The sequence below is a fragment of the Pteropus alecto genome, unplaced genomic scaffold (assembly GCF_000325575.1).
Source record: "Pteropus alecto unplaced genomic scaffold, ASM32557v1 scaffold25, whole genome shotgun sequence".
Taxonomy (NCBI): domain Eukaryota; kingdom Metazoa; phylum Chordata; class Mammalia; order Chiroptera; family Pteropodidae; genus Pteropus; species Pteropus alecto.
In genome coordinates, this window is record NW_006441955.1 from 9,890,503 (window position 1) to 9,900,571 (window position 10,069).

At 41.8% G+C, this 10,069-nt stretch overlaps 1 long non-coding RNA gene across 1 annotated transcript; it reads left to right on the forward strand.

Annotated features, from left to right (window-relative positions):
- Window positions 1–417: 417 nt before the first annotated feature.
- LOC112485768 lies at window positions 418–8,661 on the forward strand. The gene is made up of 3 exons (XR_003048541.1): window positions 418–491; window positions 4,419–4,517; window positions 7,772–8,661. It is a non-coding gene; the product is annotated as an uncharacterized LOC112485768 (long non-coding RNA).
- The last annotated feature ends 1,408 nt before the right edge of the window (window positions 8,662–10,069 follow it).

The window sequence follows — 10,069 nt, forward strand, 5'->3', positions numbered from 1 at the left end:
AACCGTGAAGTAACTTTGGGATGGAAGCCATATGCAAACAATGATGAAGCAGAAACAGAAGGAGCCTAGGCTCCCGATGACTGTGGAGCTGCCTCACCACCTCTCTTCAGACTTCTTTTACAACAGAGGAAATAAATCTCTGTTTAAAGCCCATATTATTTAGCTGTTCAATTTTATGCAACAGAAACTAATCCTGAATGATTTAAGTATTACCCAATGGAGCAGACATACACAGCGCCCCCCAAATATCTATATGCTCCTCTACATTTCTCAATCTCCTTTGAATTTGGGTTGGGGCTATGTATCTAATTTTGACCAATAGGCTCTGAGCAGAAATGACATGTGTCACTTCTGCACTGTGCCTTCTCCAGCTCTGTCTTCCCTGCTGCAGGATCATTGGAAGCCACATGATGAGATGGTAGGAGGAAATGGGATCCTTGAGTCACTGGATGTATTTGAGCTCCCACTAACCTGTCTGGATGAGACTTTGGGTGAGTGAGAAATTAACTTTTGTTTTGCTAAGTCACTGAGGCCTATTTTATAAATGAAGAAATTGAATATTTCAATAAGTAAGTAACTTGCCTCAATCAAAGAGGCTACTTAGTACCTAAGTCTAACTCATGATAGCCAAGCTCGATGGTCTCCATCTCCTCCTTTGTATTGGCCTCCGTTGGCACCCTTGACCCTGTTGGCTCCCCGTGGCTTGCTTCCATCCAGGTAGCTTGTCCTTTTCCTGTGCATCTCTCTCTTGGGCCTGCATAGACTAGAATGCCCAAGTCTTAAGCTATGACATTATAATTATAGAATTACATCTAATATTGTAATCCTGTCTTGGAATTTATTTTGAGTCTTGGCTGGTTGAATTGACCAATACTAAAACTGGCTACTCAGCATCTGGCTCCTATTTGGTCTTTGGCTAAAACAAAAAAAAAAATCAGAATTAATTTCCATCACTGGATTCATAGTATTTTCTGTTTTCTTTCCTGAGCACAGTGAAGAAAAAAGTGAGATGTGGCTATCATACTGTGTCTGAATCATTCAGCTTAGTGGGTTGGAACAACTTGCTCATAAGAAAAACTCATGTATTCAACAGATATGTTCCAGGGCCCCTGATAGATTCTGGGGATGCAAAGAGAATTTTACAATACAGCCCTTACTTTAAAGGAGTACCTGATATAATGACTTTCATGAATAAATAAAGTGCAAAATAGCGTGATATCCCATAGAGAATCGGTGTGTATCAGACACAGTGGTGACACAAATGAGGTTGCTTTTTTCCATGTAAAGTGGTCTCCATTCCTACATGAGGGGTGTTAGTGCCACGATTAGAAGAGTTTTTCAGAGAATGCTTAACACTAAGTGTTGTACTAAGCATTTTCCATCCATCTTCTTCCCTCCTTTATAGCTACTACATCTAGTCCAGGGACGAGTAAACTGTTGCTCAGTAAAGGAAAGAGACTTGCCTAAGGTCACACATGTAGGATTTTAACTCAGTTCTGTCCAACTCCAGAACTTCAAAATTTCCCCAGTATACCAAACTGGTCCTTCTGGTAAGGGAGATGCGTTTAGCAACATAAGCCTCCATTGCCTTATCCAATGAATTTCCTGAGCCAAGCCCTCTGCAGCTTCATTCCAGCGTGAGCTTCTTGGAAATTCGGTGCTCGTTCTCAAGGCCTACCTGCTGAGCTTTATTTCTTCATTCTGAAATAAGAGCTGCCCTGTAAACAGCATCTGGCGCTCACTTCCTGGCCTCTGGCTGGTGGAGCAAGAACATTTCCAGCGCCTATGCGTCCCTATTCTGTAAAAAAAAAAAAAGTGTTTATACTTGGTCCCCTCTGAAGGCGGACGACGCCCATACTTTGTCCCAGACGAATTTGTTTCCTGAGCTTTTTCTAATCCTTTACACCGTAGGAAGCAGGGAGCACTACGTCTGCCCCTCTGGCGCCATCTAGCGGCACTATTCAAATCTCTCAATGAGCCCCCTGGAGAGGCGTTGTAATGCGTTCCGTAATTAATTGGATGAATCCTGCCACTTCATTGGCAGGTTTTTTTTTTTTTTTCATCTTCATGGACTAGAGAGTGACCAATTAGTAAAGAGAGCAGATAGCAAATATATTATCTTACTTTAAAGAGACCAGCGTCTCCTCTCGCTTTTCTCACCCCACCAGTTGTGACATTCCTTCACCTTCAATTCTTTCTTCCTTCTAAAAATATTTGTTTTGTTATTATATAGAGATCAGGGCATGGGGCACACAGCTGCACACCTGAGCAAACAGAGGGGCTGACTGATTTGCTAGTGTAATGAAAAACATTAGTTTTGAGCTCATTACTGTGATTCCACAATGGGCACCAAATCCCACTTAAGACCCACGGAGGAAGTCTTCAAAGGAACACTGTTTCAGTTTGTGCCTGGTGAGTGTGCAGCCTCTCTGAGTCTTTGCAAAAGAATAACCCTCTTTTGGAGACCCAGACCTGTCAGATCAAAACCAGGCCTGGCCTCCAGACCTTGAAACAAGTTGCAACAGTGAACCTTACTCACCCATTTTCAAAATAAGGCCTGTTCTCTTTACAAAATGGAGCAAAGCCTCTCAGATTGGTGCTGGCTGCAATATTTGATATATTAGGGAGAATCCTGACTCCTTCCAGGTTTCTGCTTGTCTGTTTTAAATCCAAATGTCTTGGCTGAGAGTGGTTTTTAGTTATTTTTTTCATTTGAAATGGAATTCCAAAGAGCAGGGGCATAACGCCCAGATACGGATGGGAGAGAAAATAAAAAAGTCCCCGGAGTTCCAGATTCACCTTCTGTGTTTAGGAAATGGAATCAGCGTTCATTGTAAACCTACTATGTGTCAAAGTACCATGCGGAGAGTGTGATATTGCTGAGTCTTAGAAATTTTACAAGATTTCTCATGCTTTTGGTTTTCTTCAGAGGCGGGTTGATGGAGTGATTGAGAGCCCAACTTTAGAGTCAAATCCTGCTTCTACTTCTCATAGTCGTGGGCCTTAGCCATTTTTTGTAACCGCTTTGAGTCTCAGTTTTCTCACTTGGGAATCAGGTGATAGCTAAGTGATAACCACTCTTGTGAGGCTAAAACAAGGTAACCGCAGAAGGCATTTACCACAGGTCTGGGCACATCACAAGAGCTTCATCAACAGCTAATGTCATGATCAATTTCTTGAAGCAGGAATCAGAGCTTAGGCCCAAGAACAAAATGTGTGGCCTTCAGTAAAAGCCTGGGCTCCCTTTGCTCACTGTTGTCTAAGTTCTCAGATTGTTGAAGACTTGCCCCATGTCCTTCTCTTCCCTGTACCCACTTCCCCAGAGGGAACCAAGCGTTCTAACAATACTGGTCTTCTCTGGTCTTCTTGCTACTTCTAACACAAACTCTTATCCAAGACAGGAATGCTTTCTGTAGCCACCCTCATATAGGCCTAATTCCTTCAGGTCTCAGTTTAAAGGTCATTTCCTTTGGGGAGGCTTTCCCTAATGACCAGACCAAATCAAGCCCTCCCTGCTCCCTCCTCCCGCCGCTGAATGCTCTGGTAACACCTTTGCAGTACTTGCAGTGATATTGCTTGCATATCTCTGCAGCACTTTGCAAAGGGTTGGGCTAGATAAAGAAATTGTGGTAACCTGTTCAATAATCTGTTTACTGTCTCTTTTCCTTACCTGACAGGAAGTGGGCAGGATCTCCATCTATTTTGCCCATTAATAGTTGATGTTTGTTTAACTGATGGATTCTGAATCCTACTTGCCTTAGTTCCTGACGTCCTCTCTCCTTGGAACACCAGCATCCCATTGTTCTGTCATATGTCCACTTATCCCTTTTAAGATACAATTTCAGATCAGCTCCTTGGTGAAGCTGCCACTGAACTCCCTTATGTGGGGTACTTGTTCCCAAGGTACATGTATTTACCTCTGTTGTGGCAATTGATATATTGAATGCCACCACTTTTGATAGTAGGATCTATGTCTTACATAGCTTCTCATCTTCCATGCTTAGTGGGTGCTTGACACAGAGGAGGCATGCAATAAAATGGGGTGAATGCATAGAGTAACACTGACTTCTGAGAGTGATGCTCATTTAATCCTACCTTGCTGTTTTAAGGTGAAAAGCTGTTAAGACTATTTATGCCAAGAACTGGTCCCCTTATTACTTCCTAGAAATGTCTTAAGTTACATAGTGGATACTCATTCGCCTTTCTAGGTATTTCATACTTACGACACTGGATTTGTCATTTACTTTTTATGCTAATAACCAACTCTAGGAATTTTCAGATATCTTTCTCACATCCTTGGTTCTTAGGTGTGAAGATCTTTGATTCTGTATGGGGAAAAGAAAAAGAATATTTCATTGTACATTGGATTCTCCTTCTCAGAATTCCATTACAATAGTAAATTTCATTGTCTTTTCCAGTTTTAGGCCTTCAACAATAGAACAGTGGAAATACTGATGCAAATCCTGATAATTATGCAGTTCAATGAGCAGGCGAATGGAGACAAACACAGACCAGAAGTATGTTTCCTTGGCTTCTCAACATTTCAAAGTCTCTCCTGGAGAATCTTCAATTCTCTAAATCAATTAGTGTAGTGAGTCCATTTTTTAAACAATAAACATCACAACGGCAAGTAATATTAAGAAATGACTATTTTTACAGAGCATTTTTACATATGTCATGTTGTTTAATACACCCTCCTCGGCATTTTTCCATCCAGAGAAATATGTTTTTAATGATTTATACCTGGACCCCCAACACATTAGAAGAAATCAAAGAGTGGATCATGAATTCCAACCTGGGTTTTGAAGGATAGTAGATGTCCCTCTATCCTGGCCTGTGGAGTCTGATAATAATAACGATAATCACAAAAGAGATAGACTCCGGTCCATTTATCTTCTTTTGACCTCCAGCACCTACTCATTTTTGTAAGCTCTGATTTCCTTTTGGAGATTTCTCCTCCTTCTTTACTCTCTTCTCTGGCTGTGTGGTTTGATGGGATTCCAAAACCTAGTTTTAGAGGTGGGCATTTGACCGATACCTAAGCCAATCAGTATATCCCACGCCACTCCTCAGACAAGGTAATTATTTCAGGGAGGGATATAAGACTCAACCAGATCAATGAAACCCCATCCTGGGAGGATGCGAAGAGCTGCTGAAGCCATCTTACTTTTTCCTGTGGTCAGAGAGTGGGAGCCACCGGACACTATCACATGTGGACTAAGGATGGTGCTAACTCTTCCCATAGCAAGCTGAGTGATGGAGAGAAATCAAAGCCTGGTGATACCATTTGGATCCTGTATACAGCCCTCTCTTCTTCCTCCCCTCCCCTCCCACGAGAGCTACCTCTACTGATGATTTCTCAGTTACATATTTCAAGAAAATTCCTTTTTTACTTCAACTGAATTTTCAGTAACTTGCAACTATAGCATTCTAACTGATACATTTGTAATTTGCCAGAAGTAGGCTAAGCCCTTTTACATATATTAGCTTATTTAATCTTTCGGAAGACATATTGTTATTTCCATTTCTTAGCTAATGAAACTAGGGCTTAGAGAAATTAAATATCTTCCCACTCACAGCTAGGAGATGTTGGGGTTGGGATTAGAATTCAGGTCTCAGCCACCATACTGTTTCTCGAACGTGGGAACACGTTGCAGAGTGGTAGCAAGCTTCCTCTCAGGATGCCATACCCTCTCAGACACCATCAATTCTTTCTCCCTCCTCGCCCAAACTCCTAACCCATTCCTTCATTTTACTATCCTCCAGTCTCCTCCTTTCCCCTCCCACACCTTGACTTCAAAACTCCATGGAAATAAACATTAGCTTCTCCACCCAGCAAGCTCTGGGAGCCCAGGCTGTTATTCTCCTGCCCAAGGCAGGGGGCTGGGCGAGATGACCCCCACATAGCCCTTTTGGCAGCTTTGCTGTGGAAGTCACAGCTCTTGCCTGGGTGCCAGTAATTGTTTCTTCCTTTTCTGGCCCAGAGCCATTCTCAGAGGCTTCTCTGACAGCACCAGGGTAACCCCAGGCTGATAGGCACCCTGCTTGGATCAGGCATTTCACCGCCTGGGCATTTGTGTGCAGCTGGCTTTGTTTGAAATCCTGCCTCTCTCTGACTTCACTTCCTGAATGTGCTGACAGGCCTCTGAGCCAAGCCAAACAGGTTCCCAATGCCGTGCCTGCAGAGCATTCCCCTGCGAGTGCAGCTGGGGAAACAAAACTTTTCTCCAACCCTCAGAGAGGGCCTGCTGGTCCTTATATGACCAAGAAGCAGCCCCTGTGAGACCTTGTTGAGCCTTAATGGGAAACGGTTTCATTTCAGTTAGGGAGGGGTGTGTGTGTGTGTGTGTGTGTGTGCGCGCGTGCGTGCGTGTGTGTGTGTGTGTGTCCACTCAGTGACTCACTGGCTTGGGGTGGGGGTATTCCTGATCATTTCTTCTTAAATTAACAAATTTACAGTGAAAAATGGTGAAATACTGCTTACCTGCTCTATGCAAGGGCTTTACATATATGATCCTTCTGACATTCTTCTGAGATAGCCATGATCAGCCTCATTTTTACAAAGAGAATTGAGATTTAGCAATATTAAGGGACGTGCTCCAAACTCCCCAGCTATGAGCTGCAGAGCCAGATTTAATGCCCCCAGGCACTTGACTCCAAATCCGTGTGCCTCAGTCATAATACTCAATTCTCTTCTGTAACTCGTAATACTTTGATTCTTCTGTGGTCAGAAGGGAGCAAAGAACAGTGGAAAGGGAAAAGGCTTTGGTGTCTTCTCAGCTCTGTGAAGTTCGGCAAGTTAGTTTTCTTCTCTGAATCTCAGTTTCCTCATAAGTAAAGGGGAATGATAACAGTGCCTGTGGCAGGGAGATTGTGAGTCTCAATGGAGATATAAATTCACATAATAGTACTACTCAGGGGCAAGGTCACAAGTGTACAAAGCAAGCTCTTTGGACTCAGAAAGACGTAGATGCAGCTCAGGCTTCCACCAGTAACTTATTCCATGAACTTGAAAGAGATCTGAACCTCCATTTTCTCATGTATAAAATACAGCCCTAACATTTACCATGTAAGTCCTAGCACGGTGCCTGCTACATAGTAGAAACTTAGTAAATGGTATCTATTATGAATATTATACAAGTATTAATTTTCATTATACCATTGGTTCCTACTGGAGCAGTTAGGAAAGGCTACATAATGCTATAATAGCAAGTAACCTTCAAATCTCCATGTCTTAAAACAACAAAGGTTTAATTCTTGCTCATGCGAATGTCCACTATAGGTATGCTGGGGGTGAGGCGGGACTCTGACCTACACCATCATTTAGGGACCCAGATCATTGGACACTCCGTCTCTGTGCTTCCATAGTTATCGAGGCTGGGAAAAGGAAACATGTTGAATCTCACACTCATTCCTAAGGCTTCCACCGAGATGTGATGTAAGTCACTACTGCTTGCATTTCATTGGCTGACACAAGGCACAAGGCCTCTCGCCCAATGTCAAGGAGGTAGAAGATAAGGAAGTATAACCCTGCTTTATAACCAAGAGGAGAAATGGAAATATTTGGTGTAGACCACTAATGACTATCCACCAACCTTAAAGCCATCTTCCCTCCCATTTCTTTCTTGTTATCAGAGCCTTGATTTTTATTTATTTTTACAATTTACTTTTGGTGTTTACTCTCCCACATGCTTAGGAAAAGGTGATCCCAAGAGGTGAATCACAACTGTAGACCAATTATGATAGTCTCTCTCTTTTTTTTTTTTGCCAGGGATGAGTTTGACTATAGGCATGTGACCTGCTCGTAGCAAATAAGACCCAAGGGGAAATCTACTGGGATGGAGGTGGGGAGCTTCTAGGAAAAGTTCCTCTTGCTAACAAAAAGAAAGACTAAAGTAAACATCTTTGAATTGCTAATGATCATCGTGTTTACCTATGATGCCAAGAACTGCTACAGCTATCTTGAGTTTGCACCAGGAACTTCCTCGACACACTAAGAATTGTGAACTAAAAAGATGGAAAGCCCCTGGGCCTATGATGATGTCATTGTGCCACTATATTTACCTTAGACTTGTTTCATGTCTGAACTTCTGTTTAAAATTTATCTTCTATTACTAGGCCTTGTAAGCATCTTACCTTGTGGAGTGGTCAATCGTTTAACAGGTCAGATGCCTGCCGACCTTTTCCCAGATTTGTAATAATGGCAGGCAAAGTTCCTCTATCTGAGCATGAACCTAGGATGAATCAAAGCACTATGAAAGAGATCAGCCATCAGCAGAAGCTGATAGACAGTCCTGAGGAGATTTGGGAAATACCCAAATTCTGTCCTGGTAGTACCTATAACTTAAGGAAGTGTCTTAATCAATTTTCTGAAGATAGGGAAGTATAACCGGAATAATGGTGCAACTATCAGGCAGTATTTTTTAGTGAATGTTCATGAAGGAAGTTTATAAAGCAAGAAACTGCCAAGGTTGATCAGCTAAGTATTCTGGTCCCTCCAGAAAGAAGGACTTTGTAGCAGAGTAGGGAGAGTTCATTAGATGTGGCTGTGACATGGATGAAATATTCCAGGAGACTATCTGATTACCTTTCCTCAGATGTTGTGCACATCAGAGAACCTTCTGATGACTAATTCAGTTCCTCAGAGTCCTTGATTGAGAAGTAGGGGTGTGCTCTGAGTAAAGAACCCAGGATTACCAGGCATCTGGTTCTTGGAATAATAAGGAGAAGTATATGGTTCTTGATCTCTGAGGACCTAATTGTGGCCCCACCAGTGACTGGATGAGGGGCATTGACAAAAGCACTTAAAACTCACTGTGAGCCTTAGCTTCTGTTCCTGTGAAACAAAGCTACTAACAATGAACATCCCTAGGATAGTGAAGAAAATAAAATGAGGTAGAAGAAGCAAGAACACTTTGGAAATGACAACAGTATTAACCTGTGAGTGCAAATCTCATTTTTCATCACTCTCCCCTTTACTCATTTAGCTACCGAAATAAAGACCTTCTCTTAACATCTAGGTTACCCTGAAGTCTTTCCCAAGCTTTCACTCATGTTGACCTTCCACCTGGAATTTTCTACCCATAGCCTTCTGATCTTTCCCTGATGAACTCTTAGTTCAAGTACTTCTCCAGAAAAGACTTCTTTGCCACCAAACCAGTTTAGATTGTTTTTCTCTTTCATAGAGCCCAGTTCTTCTTCTTCACTGTATAGTTGACCCTTGAACAGTATGGTGGTTAGGGGCACTGATTCCTTATGCAGTCGAAAATCCCTGTATAACTTTTGACTCCCCAAAACTTATTTACTAAGAGCCTACTGTTGACTTACCAATAACATATTTTCTATGTCATATGTATTATGTACTGTATTCTGGCAATGCGGTAAGCTAGAGAAAAGAAAATGTTCTTAAGAAAACCATAAGGAAGAGAACATGCATTTAAAGCATTCACTGAAAAAAAATTCATGTACAAGTGGACCCTCATAGTTCATACCTGTGTTGTTCAAAGGTCAAGTGTACTAATCAAAGAGTAGAATCATATATTTATTGGTGTGTTTACTTACTGTATTTCTTAGCAGGTTACAAACTCTGTGAGGGGAGTGTCCTATAGATTTCTCTCTCCATTGCATCTCTAGTGCTGGAATGAAACAGGAATTCAATATTGCTTGTTAAATAAAATGAGTGTAATGTGAATGTAAAGTATTATTTATTCAATTCCCCCAACATAAATAAAAACATTGGCATCTTTGTTTATACATCAAAGAGTTTGTATATTTTGGATAGTCTCACTGAGCTTAATCAATTCTGGGTAACTAGAAAAAATCAGGTTTGAGTCCTGCAGTGGTGAGGATCAACTCTATACTGTGACCCTGGGAGGTCACAAGCCTCTTCCTTTCACATCCATTTATTTGAGCATACCGACATTGAGCAGGTAGGCTCTGAACCATTTTGTAAGATGACTTTCCTTCAGATGTCAAATTGTCACAGTGGAGGAGAAAACTTAAGTATGGGACAAGTAGCCTAGGTAAAAAGTGAACTTCCGGATACCCTCCTTAGTCCTAACTTCTCAAA